The following is an 18,098-nucleotide window of genomic DNA, read 5'->3' as shown; positions in this document are numbered from 1 at the left end:
TAGACAATTTGGAGTCGGTCTGCCTCGAACGCGTAAACGTTTTTGTTCCAAAATTTGGTCCTTGTAATATTTTGTCCAAACCTTAAGGTACCTCTCCCTCAAAGGTTTGAAATGTTTACCTAAAATGTTTACGAAATTGTTCAGGTTCGAATATGGACTAAGTATGTATATGCAGTTGGAGGGAATGTCTCGGATCTATTTTTTGTTTTTTTGCAAAAGTGCAGTTTATGGACGTGCCTCGGATCATTTTGAATCTTTTGCCATATTTTTTATTGTTGGTAAGTCCAAATGTTTCGTGAAATAATGGCCCAGAAGCTCTAAAAATCCCTGCTGGAACCAACTTAAATTTTCTTGTAGAATTATTACATACGAATTTAGCATTCCTGAACTTTACACATCGTAAAATTTCTTCCTAACGTACATCATGTTTCAAGAAAGTCTATATCGGACAAAATCGTAGGGTACCAATTTAGGGGTTGTTTGAGTATCGTTTTGAAATGTTCACCATAGGTACTTCTTGTGGTCCTGTTTATAGCGATATATTGTGTTTTATGGGCAAGTCCATGCATCCTGACCATTAATCCAAAAACTCTAAAAATCCTACGAAGACCATTTAAATTGGCTGGCTGGTGGGTACGATAAGTATCGAAAGCAGTTGTTGTTGTTGTAATAGCGTTTCTTATTATGTTTGCATGTTCGTTCTTCTGTTCAATCTGGCTCTGGGTCTATCTTCAGTTCGAGGAAATTGGCTGCTTCGATGGGATGTAACCACAGATCCACCGGAGTTAGATGAGTACGTTTGGCGGGGCAGTTGAAAAGGTGTTTTGTGTCGGGCGCGGTCATGCCGCATACTTGGCAGATGTCGATCGATTTCCGCCCAATAAGAATTAAGGCGACTTCAATATCCCGAGAGTAGTTGAGCCAAAACTGGTTTGTCGTGGCAGCTGACGCTCCTCAGCTGCGATAGATTGGGGATGTATTCCGAGGATTTTATTCATACTATATTTGCTACCGTTGACCATTCTCTTCCAAACTGAGTTGCCCATGTGGTGAACAGAGTGGCTGTAGATTTTGTGGCGGAAATCTGCATATTCTTCGCGATCGGTTAAATAGGAGTTCATGTAGGAGGAGTAGGAGTACATGTGTTTGTCCATCGAAGGGAGTGACTGACATTGGTCCAACATGTGCATATCGTAATATTACTCTCAAACTTACATCAAGTTCCGAAAAGGTTTGTAACGGTCAACACCCTAGGTTATCTCCCTCAACTTTTACGGCTAAGTACTGCTCGAAAATCGTTTTGAAATTTTTACCATAGGTACTCATTGTGGGCATGGTTTAGAACGACGTAATGTATTTCGAGGGCAAGACCATGCTTCCAAAATCTATAAAAATCCTACGGTGGCCAATTTAAATGACTGGTGATCCCGATAATCGAAAGGAGTGACTGACATTGATCCAACCTTGGCAAATCAGCTACATTGAACATGGCCTTCGGGAGGTCTACCTCACAAAAGTATAACAATTTTAAGGTTTGTTCGAGGATAGTTTTAAAATTTTCACCTGGTCCTGTTTACAGCGATATAATGTGTTTCGTGGGCAAGTTCATGCTTCCAGATAGAATTAACAAAAAGCTGTGAATAATCCTACAATGACTAAACTTAATGGCTGGTTACCACGATATTGGTCCAATCTTTGAACATCGGAATATTTCTCTCAAATGTAGATCAATTTCCAAAAAAGGTCTACATCGAACAAGGTACGCTCCCAGACAAAAGCTTAAGTGTAATTTAAGGGCTATTGGAAGATTGTTTTGAAATGTTCATTAACACGGTAGTCTATGTGATTCTGATTACAATGATCTATTTTTTTTTCGTAGGAAAGACTATGCTTCCGGACATATTAACCCAAAATCCTCAAAAATGATTGTTTGGCACGATAACTATCGAAAGGAATGGCTTTAAAGTTAGATCAAATTCCAAGATGCACTGTGGCGTGTGGAAATTTTAATAGATTGTAGCTACAATATTAGGTCTGTTCCTTTACTTTGGAAAATGGTAAAACCGGCAAAAGTAGTAAACTGCCCCCATATGAATTGTATGGTATCCGAATTAAGGAACGCTTTTCGAGTAAAAAGTGGTGAAACATGAAGATTCTTGCACGTAAAGGAACAGAGCTATTATATATTGACTACAATATTATACATACAACATTTTTTGCTAGGGGTAGACAGACAATACTTTCTAAGAAATGGGCCCCGAAATGACGCAACAATTAGGGCCACATCATACATCTTTCACACTAAAGCTTTTAGAAATTTGTTTAAAATGCTTTAATTTTATTCTTTGTACACTGTGCATAACTGAGACTTGAAATCTCGACCTACTGTGTGCAAAACGGCCATTGGATAAAATTAGTTTAGCATGCAGTTAACCGTAGTTCCATTTGCAAATTGATTACTTCAATGAATTTTGTTTATGATGGGAAAATCTCCGCTTTTTTTGGTAAACAGCAAATGAAATTAATTAACTTAAATTTCTTTCTAATGGAGCTACCACCAACCATTTCACTCATTGATGGCTCCTGGTGGGTTAGTATTGGTCTTTCAACTCTACATGCTGTTATTAATAGCCATTAAATTATTGCTGTTTTTGCTAGTTTTGTCCGAAAATCTAAACCATTAACTTTGACTAACAGCAATTTGTAAAAGAAAAACGAAAAAAAAAAGTGCTACAATTTGTGGCCGAGTCGTTTGTATAAATTATTTTGTGTCTCTTTTAATAATTATGAACAAAACGAGTGTGTATGTGTGCGGAAACTCAGTCAATGGAATTTCACAAACCACTCACAACACATACGAGTACATGTGTGTGGTGATTTACAATAGACCAGCTCTCTTAAAAGTTTAATGATGATAGCATCGTTATTATGTTAGGTGAGGTTGTTGATATTTTTCTTCACTTTTGACTTCATTATCATTTTTCAGTTTGGCGGGCTGCTGACTTTCAGTTCGAAAGGAGTGCTGTTTCAAGGTGAAGCAGCAGCAATAATGAATGGTACCCCCATTGAGAGTTACATGTTAAATTGACGTTATATATGCACACGTGAAAGTGAAATTGGAATTTAAATTGAAATAATAATCAATGACATGTATTTTGTTGTTGTTGTTTTTGCATGGACCATTCATTGTGTAGACAAAAAATTGCCATAATTTGTAGGAGTCTTGACTTTTATAGAAATACATTGTCTACATTGGCTGTATTGTTATTAAATAATTATGACAATACAGGGTTGCAATTTAGGCCTTTTTGTCTATTAACGCCGTTTTATGTGCCATAAACAATGAACGAATTTGTAAAACCGTTTTTTTTTCGTTGTATTATTTGTTTGAGTGTTTTTTTCTTCTTTATTTTTTTATGAGTAATTAAATTAAGTCAGTATGTTTTTAGTAAGTTGAAAAATTGTATGTGGTCATTGTCTTGTTAAATGGATTTCCATCAATGTCACACATTTACAAAGTGAGGAGAAACAACTTTCTTCAAAAAATGTTGAATATGAATTTTATTGCCATTTTTATAATTATGGCTTGAAATCATGTTTTAGTTACAATAACTTTTTTTTGCTTAGTGTAATTTCACCCCAAAAAGCTTAAAAAAAGTTTAAATAAAAGTATTTATGAGACAGTTACTTGTTTTTTTTTTCTCGACAATTTCATTAATGATCAAAATTCAAAATTTATTCCAAGAGTTGATCGTCCCAACTCTAGTGGAAGCATACCTTACCGTGATGTTATATGGGGAGATGCCTTTAATACCTAAAGGTAATTAGCGGTGTCTGACATAACTCCCAAAGCAACTTTTGGGACTTGTGTCACCATTTTTCAGAATTATGTTCGATGTTCTGAGGTGAACATATTTCAAAAAAAAAATATATTTTTTTTTTTTGAAAAAATGTGTGAAATGAAAAAAATTCCTAAAAGTTATTTCCTGTTGCTAAAATAACGTTTATTCCATTCACATATTGGAAAAGGTCATACACCAATCAATTTGAAACAATTTTGAGTTTTGATTTTTCTTTCTTTTTTTTTTTTTGTAAAAAAATTATATCATTGAAAAAATTGTTTACGACATTTTTATGATTCTTAGAATTAAAGAAAACCAGTGAGAAACAAATGTTATGTCAGTTTGGATATCTCATGTGGCTCTACAGTTTACTTTCAATTATATATCTGCTTACAGTGACTTCACAAAATTGTCCTCAATTCTGATAAATTCAAATTTTAAAATCATTTTGTGCGTTACGTTTTTATTTCACCGAATCACCTTATAATTAAGATTTAATGTAATCTTATGTAGAAACGCTATGATACAGGGTTATGAGGTTGTAAAAAAGTCATAACCCTAGCGGACAAAACTTCGAGATAACTCAATAACAGTAGCTGTAGTCCTAAACGCGTCAGGATCCGATCCCTTGTTCTAAACCTAATTTGCATTTTTAGTAGGTGACAAAATAAGTTTTCAAAGTTTTCAGAGTAAATCTTTAAACGGTGGTCCTAATTTTATAATATACATATAATTGTTCCACAAACATCCCAGAAGGGACAAGGGAGACTTCTCTCGTATCAATGAGTGCACACCGATTCATATTAGATCAATAATATGGGACCTACAGTTTATCGCCGAGTCCGAACGGCGTGTCCTAAGACACCACTTGTGGAGAAGTTTTAGAAGGCTGAAATATTCAGAAAATGTCGCCAATATTACTGAGGCGTATTTTGCCTCCGTTGAAAATTTGATATTGCCTGGACGGGGAAACGAATCCACTACCTTTTGGGTGCAAGGTGGCTGTGTATACCATTGTACCACGGTGGCAACAATGAGAAATCTGATCAACACAATCTGCACAGAATAAAACTATAGTATTGTAACAAATACTACCATAATTATATATTTCGAGGCCCATATCTCTTAGTAAAAAAAATAATAAAATTCCCACACGCTAACTTGGAAGTGGATCTAATGTTGGGAGTCATTCCTTTTATAAGTTATGGCCACCGTTGGATTTTTTGGGGCTTTTATGTCAGAAAGAATGGACTTGGCCACGAAAAACAATTTATCGCTATAAACAGGACTACAACAAGTCGCTTCAGAATAATTTCCAAAGCAATCCTCGAACTTAAATGAAAATTGTTATCTTTCGTGATGTAAGTACCGGACCTTCACTTCATGAACGTTTGGACGCAATTTGGTTTCGAAGGCTTTATCTTAAGAAGCGTGGACTTGCCTCTGAAAAAATTATAACGTTATAGTAGGTGACGCGAGGACAATCTGAAGCAAAAAAAATCAAAACGATCCGAAACAGGTTCCTTTACTGCACTTCTTCAACAAATTTAGATTTTTTTTGGGAGAGGTACCCGACGAATTGGTCCGATATACTCCAAATTCCAAACCTAATGTATATCTGGTAGAAATATTACGAGGACCAAATTTTGAACCCTTCGATAGTTGTCATGTGTACCAGTCAGCCAGACAGACCGACATAAAGATGGACGGACAGAGCTAAATCGACACCAAATTATGTGAAAAGGATTTCTTCCAAAGATACTTGGGATCTAAAACCTTTGTATCGATGAGGCACAGTCAGACCAGCCAGTAACAGATCGTCGAGTCATCCAAGGTTTTAATTGCATAAAATTCCGATCGTTCTCTCCGTATCTAGTTTTCAGTCATAACACTTGACATTTTAGATACTACAAACCATCTTCCCGAGAGCCACTGAGTTTGCATGCAGTTTTAGTGGGTTCCCTCCCCTCCTTATTTCACTGCTGATGATTGCTAAGAGTTTGTCGTTTTGGAACAAATCGTTTGATACATTCGATAGTTTTCATGTGTACCAGTCAGCCAGACAGACCGACAGAGAGATGAACGGACAAAGCTAAATCGACACCCAATTATGTGAAAAGGATTTCTTCCAAAGATACTTGGGATCTAAAACCTTTGTATCGATGAGGAACAGTCAGACCAGCCACTAACAGATCGTCGAGTCCACGACAAGGTGGGACTCCATGTTAAAGGACTCTCATCTCTTCCCTTCGAAGGTCATCCAAGGTTTTAATTGCATAAAATTCAAATAGTGCTCTCCGTATCGAGTTTGCAGCCTTAACACTTTAGATACCACTAACCATCTCCCCGAGAGGCACTGAGTTTGCATGCAGTTTTAGTGGGTTCCCTCCCCTCCTTATTTCACTGCTGATGATTGCTAAGAGTTTGTCGTTTTGGAACAAATCGTTTGATCCATTCGATAGTGGTTATGCGCACCAGTCAGTCACACAGCCCACAGAGAGATGGACGGACAGAGCTAAATCGACACAAAATTATATGAAATGGATTTCTTCCAAACATACATACTTGGTGTCTAAAACTTTTATATCGATGAGGTACAGTCAGACCAGCCAGTAACAGTCCACGAGTCCACGACAAGGTGGGACTCCCTGTGAAAGACCTCTCATCTCATCCCTTCCAAGGTCATGCAAGGTTTTAATTACATAAAATTCCAACAGTGCTCTCCGTATCGAGTTTGCAGTCATAACACTTGACACTTTAGATACTACTAACCATCTCCCTGAGAGTGAATGAGTTTGCAAGCAGTTTTAGTAGGCTCCCTCCCCTCCTTATTTCACTGGTGATGATTGCTAAGAGTTTGTCGGTGACTATTTTCTCAAAGGGTTTCTGATGATCCGTGTACTTTTTAAACTTGAGTCCTGATAGCTGGTTGCTTTCGGTTGTGAGCTTTGCGATGCCCTAGTCACTTTGTCCACCATGTTGTGGTCATTCTGTTTGTGTTTATTTTGCTGTTTCTGCCGGATTCGGGGTCAGATTCGCTACCAGCTTTTGATGTTTTCTGTTAAACTCCTTCAGGATTTCCCTGCATCTTGCTTACTTTTTTTTACCCGTGCTTGTAGCATTGCCTTCGACCAAAGAACCAACATCTGTAGGAAAAAGTTGCGCACGATCGCTGGATGACGACCAATCGCCACCGGTACTGTCGTGTTTTGGCCTTTACTTTCTGACTTTTACCTTCTTCCGTATGTTTTTAGGGGAAAGCCCCCATGCGCAGTTTGTTTGTCTACTCTACTGCAAGCAGGTCATATCACAAGTGATTCCCTAATTCGGAGTAGAATAGTATGACCATACTGGGCTAAGATTCCACAAAATGGGGCATCCTTTCCTCATACCTAATTTTACAGTTCGGTGGATACATTCTCCTTAAAAGGATACCACAACATCTGTTAAATAATTAGCTCCTGTGATCTCATTATTTTTATGCTGCTAATCGCTACATGGATTCTTAGGATTGTCCAGGAGTTCAAAGGATCGGATACCATTGCGCTGCATTGGTTCGATTGCTCATTACATTTTCTGCGGTGCTAGTAGGGTTTTGGGTAGGGAAATCCCGCACCGGGAATTCCCGGGAATTCTCGGTTTCTTTGGTTACGGGATTTTCCCGGGAAACAAAATCGTATTTCCCGGGAAATCGGGAAATATATTTTTACATTTATCGCAACTAATATTGAATGAATGAATAAACTATGCACGTCACTTTTATACCATAGAATCAGAATTCGATTAGATTTTACAAAATCAATCAATTACAAAATCTACATAAGTGTTTTCAGGGAAAAAGTTATAAGAGCCGCACCAAAAACATAGACTATAACGACGGATTTTTATTCTGTTCCATTTAAGTGCGAAAGAATATTTTCTATTTTAAAGTCACATTTTTATACCCTCAGTCATTGGGCTAAAGACGATAACAAACGCGCACGATAACTATCGAACGAAGCCACCTATCAGGTTAAATATTTGGCATTCGAGATTTTTTTCAAACTTACAGCCAGTTTCTGTATGTCGAAAGAAGAATGTGTGCGAATGAAACACGCCCGAACATTAGTTTTCGAAATAATTTTACATTTGCTTTTGCTTCAAAACAAAAAACAAATTTGAAAAACACACAAGATTTTGGACGTGTTTCTTTCGCACACATTCTTCTTTCGACATACAGAAACAGTTAGTTTAAGTTCGAAGATGGACCATATCGGTGGTCCACTACTTCCGGTACCATCCCCACAAAAACTGAACAATTATCACTAAAATGGTGCGCACGACAACTCTCGAAGGGAGTCACCGAATCGGTCAAAATTTTGCATATGGTAATATTAGTTCCAGGCACAGAACGGGTTCCATGCAAAATTCGGAAAAAGTGAAGTTTAAGAGCTACTCTCTGATCGATTTGAAATTCTTTCCAAAAAGTTCTACGACGGCGTAATTTTTTTGGGAGTGCAAGTCCACATTTCCTGAGGTAAAGTCCCAAAATCTCAAAAAAAGCCTGCCGAATCCAACTACATTGGGTAGTACGTAAGATAACCGTCGAAGGGAGAAATCTTAAGCATAAGAACAATTTTCGAGGTCCATCAAATTGTATCAATAACTTCATTGCTTGAGCCAAATCACTTTCCGTGGAGCGATTTCCTTAGCTTTAATAATGGAAATGGTCAGTGTAGGCAAAATCCGGGCAACATGTTGCATTTTTCCAATTTTTATACCCTCAGCCTTTAGGCTAAAGAGGGTATTTACACTTTGATACGACCAAAAATGTGCCTCATCGAAATAATGGTTTTAGACCCCAAGTATGTTTGTACGATATCCGTTTCAGACAATTTTGAGTAGATCTAGCAATGTCCGTCCGTCTGTCTGTCTGTCTGTCCGTCTGTCTGTCTGTCTGTCCGTCTGTCTGGCTGGCTGGTGCGCACGATAACTCTCGAACGGATCAATCGATTCGGTTCAAATTTTGGGTATCAAAATATTTTGTCCAGATTCGATTTAAGTTCGAAGATGGGACATATAGGTCCACTCCTTCAGGTACCTCCCCCACAAATGTTCAAAAATTGTCGCAAAACTTGTGCGCACGATAACTCTTGTAGGGAATAACCGATTCGTTCCATACTTTGCACATCGTGTAATTTCTACCAAACTTTGATGAGGTTCCAATATGGACTCAATCGGTCCACACCTTCGGGTACCTCCCACACAAAATTTCGGAAAAGTTCAGTTTAGGACCTGGTCTCGAATCGCTTTGATTTTTGTTTAGTTTTGTAAGTTTCATTAGGGGCAAGTCCATACTTCCTGAGAAAATAGCCTGAAAGTTACAAAAAACCCTATGACACCGTGTGTAGTGGCTTTCGTAATATTTTGTCCAAACTTAGTTCAAGTTCAAAGATGGATTATATCGGTCCACTCCTTCCGGTACCTCCCCCACAAAAGTTCGAAAATGTTCGGAAAATTTGTGCGTACGATAACTCTTGAAGAAAGTAACCGACTTGGTTCATACTTTGCACATTATGACATTTCTACCAGACTTAGATGAGGTTCCAATATGGACTCAATCGGTAAACTCCTTCGAGTACCTCCCACACAAAACTTCGGAAAAGTTCAGTTTAGGACCTGCTCTCGAATCGCCTTGGTTTTTGTTGTAACATCTTGTATTCACTGTCCCCTATACGAAGGTACAAGTTTCCTCAGAGGCAAGTCCATACTTCCTAAAAAATAGCCTGAAAGTTGAAAAACAAACCCTATGACACCATGCTTATGTGTGGAAGCGCAAGATAATTCTCGAACGGAAATGCCGATTCCGGACAAAATTTGGCCTTCGTAATATTGTTTCCAAACTTAGTTTAAGTTCGTACATAAGCCATATCGGTCCACTCCTTCAGGTACCTACTCCACAAAAGTTCAAAAATATTCGGAAAAATTGTGCGCACGATAACTCTTGATGGGAGTGACCGATTTGGTCCATACTTTACACATTCTCATAATATCTACCGGATATATAGATCAGGTTCGAGTATGGACTATATTTGTCCACTCCATCCCGTACCTCCCACACAAAATTTTGGATAAGTTCACTTTAAGACCTGCTATTGAATCACTTTGATTTTTGTTGAAGCAACTTACATTCGCTGCCTCAATTACGATGGTAAAAGTTGTTTCAGGGGCAAGTCCATACTTCTTGAGAAAACAGCCCGAAGGGTGTAAAAACCCCCTATGGCACCCCCATGGTCTACGTCGGTCCATTCCTTTAAGTACCCTTTCCGCAAAATTTTTGAACTTTAATCCTAATCAACATTTTTGTCGGTTCATACGACCAAAATTTTGAAACACCCCAAAATACATAAGTTTTTTGTGAAAAAAGTGTTTCAATTTGCACAGGCTGAGGGTATATCTCTGTCGGCAAAGCCGACTGATAATTTTTTACTTGTTTTCGTTTTTAATCGATAGAACGAAAACGTGTAATCAATTTTTGAGCCCGCAACTCTCTGCAAATATTGTATTTCATATAAGTTACTATGGATCCACTCTTGTATTTTAAAATTTCCCGGGAAATCCCGGATTCCCGGGAATGGCGATTTTATGATTCCCGTTTCCCGGGAATGATAAAACCAGGGAAACCCCAAAACCCTAGGTGCTAGCTACATTATTTTAGAGTACCACACCCTGTAAAGAGGTGTCTTCTGACACAACACCAACAATTTGAAATCCCAATGTGATCAATTTACGTAAACTGATCATTTTTTTTGAAAATCTCCAATCAATGCAAAATTTATTTTCCAATACATATAAAAAATTAATTTTCAACATTAGGTTATTGACCAACCATTTAGGTGAAAGGTTAACAAACAACACTAAAAACAAAACAAATCAATAGGAAAACAAAATAAGTTTCCCTCCAAATTTCAATACAAAACTGTAATCAAATCAAAAGAAAACTTTCAATTTCTTTTTAAACAACATTCATTATAGTAACCACAAAAAAAAACTCTGTTTTACTTTTCCCTTTATCTCAATGCTGGACACTGATATTTTGTTATTCTTTTTTTGCCTCCGCCTTTTCTTCACTTTTAATGTATTTGCAATTTTTGTATCCCTCCTCAGCGTTTATTTTATAACGGTAGTTGTTGTACAGCAAGTCAAAGTAGCCAAGTCATTTTGCTCAATCGACCTTTACGTAATCGAAAGCAAAAAATCCCCAAACGTATTGTTTTCTTTCGAAAATTGTCTACTTTTTTGTTAAAAATACAACATACATAAAAGATTTGTTGTTGTTGTTGATTTTTATCATTTACTTTATTGCCAACAGCATTAAGGTAAAGGTTTACTACATTGGCTCCCCTTAATTGCAGAAGAGAAGACCGCCCAGCCATACCACTTTAGTTGTGTCTGTGTAAACTTTACACAGTAAAGTACAACAAACAAAAGCATCTCTATGTGGTACTCGGCGGTGGTACATTGGCTTTTGTATTTCGAAAATGATTTCAAGAAAAAAAGTTGTGAATTTGTATTGTTTGTTGTTGGTTAAACTTGTTTGTTGTTATTTTTGTAGTTCAAGTGAAAGTTTTTTTCAGCTCAGCTTTGCTCTTGAAGGTGAGAAGGGTAATTTTCTGTTTGTTTGTCTGTTTGCTTATCTAAGTGTGAAATATTTCTCACAGCAACGAAAAAGGAAATACGCATTTGTTGTTTTTTTATTTTGTTTTGTAAACAATAATAACAAAATTGTTGTGAATTTTTTACCAATTAATTTTTTCGTCATGTTTTAGGTTTTTTTTTTCAAAGGGACAATTTGTATTTTAAATTGAATGAAATGAGAAAAATAAAAATTGGTTTGAAGCAGGGACGTAGCCAGAATTACATTTCAAAACAATTTCGGGGTGGGGTAAACTTTACAAAATGTAGACAAATGATCAGGGACGTTAAAATAAAAATACGGACCTGTTTCGCTGTGAAAAGGATTTCTTCCAAACATACAGTCAGACCAGCCAATAACAGATCGTCGAGTCCCACTGCAAGCTGAAACTCCTTGTGAAAGATCTCTCATCTCATCCCTTCCAAGGTCATCCAAGGATTTAATTGCATAAAATTCCGATCATACTGTCCGTATCGGGTTTGCAGCCATAACACTTGACACTTTAGATACTACTAACCATCTCCCCGAGAGGGACTGAGTTTGCATGCAGTTTTAGTAGGTTCCCTCCCCTCCTTATTTCACTGCTAATGATTGCTAAGAGTTTGTAGGTGACCATTTTCTCAATGGTTTTCTGATGATCCCTGCCAGACCCTCTACTGGTGTCGATTACAGCAAAACGCAGTTTGTCCCTGTATTGCATTTATCGTAAGTTAATGGCGGCTCCTTGCCTGTCTCCTCGGCCATCTTCCTCTACTGAAAGGTCCAGGATTTCTTTCCCGATTCCCAATTTTTCCAGAAAATTCAATCATCGGTTTGACTTTCTTCATGTCCCAGCTCACTGTATCGCCCTCTGCCAAGGATTTCTCGAGACAGTTTGATATGCATGCGTCTTGACAACGTTTACTCGGGGCATTTGCTGGTGGAAAGCTGTTTTCCTTTATTAGTGGTTTCTTCTGGAGATCTTATCCTCTTTGCAGCTTCCGAGGAGGTGGGTAGCGTTTTTGATCTCCTTGGAAGCATCCTTCTTTTTTATTGTTTGTTCAACCGCGCCGTGTACTTTTTAAACTTGAGTCCTTGATAGGTGGTAGCTTTCTGTTGTGAGCTTTGCGATGCACTAGTCACTTCGTTCACCATGTTGTGGTCATTCTGTTTGTGTTTATTTTGCTGTTTCTGGCGGATTCGGAGTCAGAGTCGCTCCCAACTTTTGATATTTGGGTCGAGATTAAACTTCTCCAGGATTTCCCTGCATTTTGCTTACTTTTTTGTTCTTGTAGCATTACCTTAAATGCAGACCTGTTTCGCTGTTTTTTATGCAGCTCATTGGACACATCGGGTGTGGAAGTGACTACTCTGACAATGCTTCGAATGGTATCCATACGCCGTATTTTTGCTATTTTTTACCGTCAGACTTTAGTCTTTTTAATACGATAAAAATGTGTCTCATCCCGTCTTTCAAGAAGATTCAGTCGTCGGACTGATCTTTTTCATGTCCCAGCTCTCTGTGTCGCTCTATGCCAAAGAATTCTTAAAACAGTCTCCTCTGCGTGCGTCCTAAAGAGGTTTATTCGGGGCTTTTGAAAGTAGGAAGATATTTTTACACAGTTGTTTCGCAGTGTTCTGCTCTTCGGGAGATATTATCCTCTTCGCCGCTTTCGTGGAAGGTAGGGAGTGATTTTGATCTCCTTGGGATCATCCTGCGGTCAGAGTTGCTCCCAGCCAATGATGGTTGATTCAAGATTAAACTGGCCCTAAGTTTTTTTATTCTCCCTTCCCCCTTTGTTTTGTCCATGTTTGTTGCAGTACATTCGACTAGAGAATTACTTACGATCGTTGGATGACGATGAGGTATGATTCGCAGGCAGATCACAAATCGCTTTAAATAAATAATACAGTATATTTAGGCCTTTACATTATAACTTGGACTTTATATAAACAACATTTCTATGTTCAGCCTTTAGACTGGCGAGGCTGTAAACTCTTTGATACGATGAAAAATGTGCCTCATCCAAAGAATGGTTTTAGATCGCGAGCGAGTTTGGACGAAATCATCTTCAGACAATTTGGAGTTGATTTAGCCCTGACCGTCCGTTTGTTTGGCTGATTAAAGCGCACGATAACTCTTGAACGGATCAACGATTTGATGCAAAATTTGTTCCTCGTAATATTTTGTCCAAATTTAGATCAAATTCGAACATGGACTATATTGATTCACTGTTTCCGGTAGCTCCCCCTCACAAGTTCAAATTTTGTCGCTAAAATGATACGAAAGATAAAACTTTCGAAAGGATCAAGTGATTTGGTCCAAAAAATTCATTCAGACGCTGATGAGGTTCGAATATAGACTGTATTGTCCTCGGCTACCCTCCAAATTAAATTTCAAAAATTTTCGAAGAATTTCTTTTGAAATTTTTTACAGCAGGTTGTTCTCTCTGTCCCTATTGTAACGTTAATTTTTTTCAGGGACAAGTTCATACTTTCTGAGATAGTGGCACAAAATCTCTGGGGCACCTTCTAAAATGATTGGCATGTACGAATTAAGTATACGATCAGGCTTCAAATTTGCACATCGTAAAAATTTTTCCAAACATACAACAAATTCCAAGAAGGTATATATTGGAGAACACCTTCGGTTACAGCTCTCAAAAAATATCAAAATTGTTGCTTAAGTGCAGTTTAAGGGCTGTCCGAGAATCGTTTTGAAATTTTTACCAAATTTACTCCTTGTAATCCTATTTACAGCGATATAATGTGTTTCGTGGGCAAGGCCATGCTACCATTTATTATTCACGAATTGAGTACCCGATTTAGCCTAAATTTTACACATGTAAATTTTCTTCCAGCCATACATCAAATTCCAGGAACGTCTATATTGGATAACACCTTCGTTTACGTCTCTCAAAAATGTTCAAAATTGTTGCTTATGTGCAGTTTAAGGACTTTTTGAGAATCGTTTTGAAATGTTTACAGAAGTACTCTTTGTTAACCTGTTTACAGCTATATATTGTGTTTCGTGGACAGGTCCATGCTTCCACACAAAGTTGTAAAAAAGCTTTAAAACATCCTACGGTGGTTGCTTGACACGATAATCGAAAGGAGTGACTGACATTGATTCAAACTTTGCACAACCTTATATTTTTATTTCAAACGTTCCAGTTGAAAGTTCCAAAAAGATACTTTCCTCATTCTTAAGCACCCTTTCGAAATTTAATAAAGCAGTTTGGGGTGCTCTTCCTAGCTCGAAGACCGAGTGAGTTCACTACGTACCCAATAATCTAGTCTTTAAAGGGGAGAATTAAAAAAAAAACAAATTGTGGACTATTTAAAAAAAAAAAAAAAAAACAATTTTTGCCCCAAAAAAAAAAAATTAAAAAAGTATTCGTTAAAGTCAACATTTCTATGTACTCAATTGGCCAAAAAATATAAATATATATTTTTAGTGGACGAATTAAAAATCTCTTTAATTCACCAATGAGTAATCCTGATAAATCGTAAAATTTCAGCGTTTATAGGAATTAGAAACTATTCGAATTCTTTTGTATGGAAATTTAACAATTCAAACATTCAGAGGTCGTTTCCTGAGTCTTTTGATATTTAACAATTTCTCTCATTAGTGTGTAGCTTGTGTCTTAAGTCTTTTCGTTTGCAGTTTCTTGGTACCCATTCAAAGGTTTGTTTCCTATGTATGTGTCTAGTACTATGTCTTTTGATATTTAACCACTTCTATCATATGTGCATAGTTTGTGTCTTAAATCTTTCGTTTTTTTTTCTTTTGTTCAAAGGTTTGTTTCTTTTGTCATATAACCACATCTCTCTCATATGTGTAACTTGTATCTTAAGTCATTCGTTTCAAATACCCCGATCTAACTCAAAGTTTCTTTCTTAAGTCTTTTGATATGAAGGTACTCCTGTCATGTGTGTAGCTTGTGTTGTAAGTCTTTCGTTTATAATTTCCTCGTCCTTCGTTTACAGTTTTCTCGTACTCATTCAAAGATTTGTTTCCCCATGTCTTTTGATATATGCATGTATATCCAACATTCTCTAAATATTTGTAGCTTGTGTCTTAAGTCTTTCGTTTTTAGTTTCCCTGTATTCATGAGGAAGTTTGTTTCCTAAGTCTTTTGATATATAGGGGTGTCTATCATGTGTGTTTGTGTCCTAAGTCTTTTTTACGTCGTACTCTCATTTTAATTCTTTGTGCAACAATTGAACAATATGAAAATTTTCAAGTTTTACCACATTCTTCCACGCATAAATTAGGTTTGAATATGGACTAAATCGGTATATTCCTTCGTGTACTCCCACGTAAAATTTGGAAAAAGTACAGTGTAACTCATCTTGGATAGTTTTGAAATTTATTGCAACAAGTTTGTTTTTTCAGGGGCAGATCCATACTTCCGCACTTGAGATAAAGCTCCACAAAAGCCTGCCAGCACCAATTAAAATGGGTAGCATGTAAGATAATCTTCGAATGGAGGAACCGATTTGTTCGAAACGTTGTACATTGTATTATTTCTTACCGGACCGCATTTTCGAGTACCTCCCACACAAAATGTGGAAAGAGTGAAAACTCAAAAAAAAACCTATAGACGTCAGAAGAATAGTATTTACTTTAGGACCGATGCTGAGGGTATATCTGTGTCGGCACACCTGACTGATACTTTCTTACTAATATTTGGGCTACCTAATAGAATTAGATAAAACTTGGCATTTGGGATTCCTTAGGTTAAAAAAGCATCTTATATATTTGCAACGATATTTCCATTTTTGAATTTTTTGAAATCAATAATCATGCTAATTAAAAGCCCTACTCTTCCTATTAAAAAGTATTACAAAACAATTGTCTAATCTTGCAAAAATGCCAAGCGGGTTTCCGACAAAAATCGCTAAACCTGTCAGAGTAGAAAATAAAACACTTACCTTTTCAACCTAATTATACGCTTGTTATCACTCTTCCAGAACTATCATCTTTTTAAGTAAATGATGGAAGAGTGTCGAAATGAAAGAAAAAACTGCATGAATGAATGAGTGAACCAATGGATTCACTAGCCAGACATAATTTGACCAGATAACAATCTTGTTTATGTTTAGTTAACAAGGCCACAAAGACTAGCTAGCAACAACAACAGCAACACCATTCACTGAAATGACGTGCGCTAACCATAAAGCTGTTCTTTCACAGAACCCTAACAAACAAGCAGGCAGACAAAGCAAACAATGACTTGTATTCTTGTCTAAGAGATAACGGCTAGAAAACTTGGAGAATAGCTAGCTTTGGCATCTGATTGTCTACAAACGAACGAACAAACAAACCGCAAAACACGTGAGTAAACTTGCCCAAAAGGAAAACAAGAATCTTTGCAGTGGCGCTTCTATGCTGCTTTTGCTGATAATGACGTTAAAGCTACCTACCACTTGTTTTGATGGAGAAAACCGAAAGAAAACTAAGACAGAATCAAGAATGATGTTTATATTTTTGTTGTGTTTTGCTTTTTGCCGTATTTTCTGTGGGTTAATGGCACACTTGTTCAATAACATTAACACATGGTAAAATTAAATGTGCAACTGTTGGAAGAAATTGACTGTTTATCATTCTACTACAAAATTTACTATGTGTATGTGAGAATGTATGTATATTGCGGTAATTTTTTTAAAGATGAACAAAATTATGTCTTTCTTAATGATGATGATTTCCCTCTTCCCCTCTACCCCTTTTTACACATGATTTAGTAAAAGAGAAGAAAACATCTCTGCCGCATGAGATATTGAGATAATCAACTAGTTTTTTTGAAATAAGAGCACATTAGAGCAGCATTGAGAGTGAGAGAGAAACTAAAAGATGTTGAGATATTTTATGGCTTTATGAGTATGAATTTAGAAAACTGTCAAGTTAACAGCTTTCTTTTAGCCACGGTTCATAAACCAAACAGCCGACAACATTCACTTGTAGCCAAGACTTGTTTGGGGCATCAACGGAACGTTTAAAGAAAACGCGGCGGTGGTGAAAAACGTAAATGAACAAAAAAAGAAACAAGATTTAATGTGGCAAGAAAATAGTGAAACTTTTTTTCGTTCATAAATAAAGCGAAAAAATTAAAACGAACAAAAAAATAAATAAAATAATTAGAAACAAAAGTAATTAAAAAATAATAATTTAATGTGGTGGAAATTTTAAAATGCGTTGTAACTAGTCAATAGTAGTGCAAAAATGTGCTAATTTGTAATTTTCAAATATTTTTTTAAAAAAACATCGCCCCATATAAATCTGCAGGAATGAGTGGAAAAATCAGTGTGAAAATTATTGGTGTTTTGTTTCGAAAAGAAACAATGTTTGGAATTTTGCCATCTCATTTCTCTTCTATAAGAACGAGACTCAATGCTAAAATTACAGAGGCATAAGTATCCACCCCATCGCCTATTAAATCGTATCTCTCATAATGTGCGAATGGCTAAATCAAATAATTGGAGTTTTAGACCTGACAAATCCACGATTTACCAAATTTTCACATTGCGGCTAATCTTGCAGAAACCAAGGGATTGACACTTGCCAAACAGTTTCAAATCTGAAAGCTTTTTCAAGCCCA

The 18,098-nt window shown here is 36.8% G+C and overlaps 1 protein-coding gene across 4 annotated transcripts in view; it reads left to right on the top strand.

Moving 5' to 3' along the window:
- LOC141401142 (uncharacterized) overlaps positions 1 to 18,098 on the top strand; it is a 68,950-nt gene that overhangs the window by 26,021 nt on the left and 24,831 nt on the right. Inside the window, exon 1 of one of the 4 annotated variants that reach the window (XM_073981049.1) lies at positions 17,463 to 17,649. The exons of the other annotated variants lie outside the window; for them this stretch is intronic. The gene's annotated coding sequence lies outside the window, so the exon portion shown is untranslated. Of the gene's footprint in view, positions 1 to 17,462; positions 17,650 to 18,098 lie in introns of those variants that run through there. 4 annotated transcript variants of the gene reach the window in all.

This window comes from Musca autumnalis, unplaced genomic scaffold, assembly GCF_047663935.1.
Source record: "Musca autumnalis isolate F117 unplaced genomic scaffold, ASM4766393v1 scaffold_4, whole genome shotgun sequence".
Lineage (NCBI taxonomy): Eukaryota > Metazoa > Arthropoda > Insecta > Diptera > Muscidae > Musca > Musca autumnalis.
Note: the sequence above shows the minus strand (reverse complement) of the source record. Positions and strands in the feature narration are given on the sequence as shown.